The sequence below is a fragment of the Pseudochaenichthys georgianus genome, chromosome 14 (assembly GCF_902827115.2).
Source record: "Pseudochaenichthys georgianus chromosome 14, fPseGeo1.2, whole genome shotgun sequence".
Classification (NCBI taxonomy): Eukaryota; Metazoa; Chordata; class Actinopteri; order Perciformes; family Channichthyidae; genus Pseudochaenichthys; species Pseudochaenichthys georgianus.
Window position 1 is genome coordinate 34911012 of NC_047516.1, and position 1447 is coordinate 34912458.

Genomic DNA, 1447 nt, shown 5'->3' on the forward strand with positions numbered 1-1447 from the left:
GCACCAGCAGAGGGTTGGGAGGGTGACCGGTACATCAGCACACAGAGTTATCCACACATCTCTTGAGAAACCATCAAAATCACTGCTGAGGGATATTGTGCAGAAAGAGTCACGCAAAAAATCCGCTGAAAACACCGGGCATCATTTGGGGTAGGGAACACGAAAAGGATGCAATTGAGACATACAAGTATGCACTGGGCCTTACAACTGCATATACAGCACCCACTTTAATTAACATCTCCAGTGACATATATAAACCCCACACAAGCATCAGTATTCAACGGGCAGGCTTCCGAGTGTGCAGAGAGAAGCCCTACATTGGTGTAAACTGTGATGCTTATGTACACTGCGTTTGCTGTGGAAAGGGGGTGGTTGAGGTAAAGTGCCCCTTGAAGTAGAATAGTGATTTGTCAGCTGATCACTGGCCAGCAGACAAGAGAGGACATCTGGACACTTTGTTGTAGCTGAGGACCAACCACAGCTACTACACCCAGGTAATACAATAAATAACAACTCATAAGGAATTGTATTATCTGTGTTTTGTTAATTGCAGGTAAGTAGTTGGAGTCTATGCTGTACTTTTTCTTCCTCTTTTTTTTACAGGTGCAGATGCAGATGTTTGTGTGCAAAACAACCTATGCAGACTTCATCACCTGGACGCCAAAGCAAACCGTTATATTCCGTGTCCAACAAGATGAAGATTTTCAGTGTCAGGCAGTGGACACCATTAGCCGTTTTTGGGCCAGGCACATCTACCCACAGCTGGCGGGAACCACAATCCCAGATACAGAGCTGGAGCTTCAGGTATAACACATTTTCCTTAGAGACTGCAAATACACTGTCTGTTATATCTTTATACTATGTAATACATGGCACACAAATATTATGAAACAATACAAATAATCACAAATTATGTATAACAATTTCAGGAGTCAACAGACAGTGTGTCAGACACAGAACAGGAGCTTCAGGTAAAACACAAAACCTAAACAATTATTTATAATTATAGTTCATTAACATTTGCGAGCATTTGTTGTTAGGTGGCTGTTAATACTAGCTAAGACAATTCCTAATACATCGTTTATTTACATTTACAGAATAATTACGTGGTGTCAACTGTCATTCCTGGAAGGAGAGCAGAGCAGTAAGGTAGATTAAAAAAGCTGAAGGATAGTCATTGAAGTTGAAGAGTTGTTCTTTTGCTGCCATGGCCCAAACTAAGTGACTCAAAGAGAAAAGACAGCAGGACTGATTTGACCTATACATCCCCCTGTCTGTTTTTATTGAACACAATGCTACCTGACATGTTGACCAAGGTATGTACTATCTTTTCAATGGTGGCTACATCCCTGTTCTCCATCTCGTCCCGCAGGGTTTTTACGAAGCAAACAGGGAGCAGCCCATCCAGGATGTGGAATCTTCGCTTCAGCACACCGATCACCCGTTC

At 42.4% G+C, this 1447-nt stretch overlaps 1 long non-coding RNA gene across 1 annotated transcript; it reads left to right on the forward strand.

Annotated features, from left to right (window-relative positions):
• Nucleotides 1–762: 762 nt before the first annotated feature.
• Nucleotides 763–1150, forward strand: LOC117458442 (uncharacterized). Its single transcript, XR_004553438.2, has 3 exons — nt 763–804; nt 930–971; nt 1098–1150. It is a non-coding gene; the product is annotated as an uncharacterized lncRNA (long non-coding RNA).
• The last annotated feature ends 297 nt before the right edge of the window (nt 1151–1447 follow it).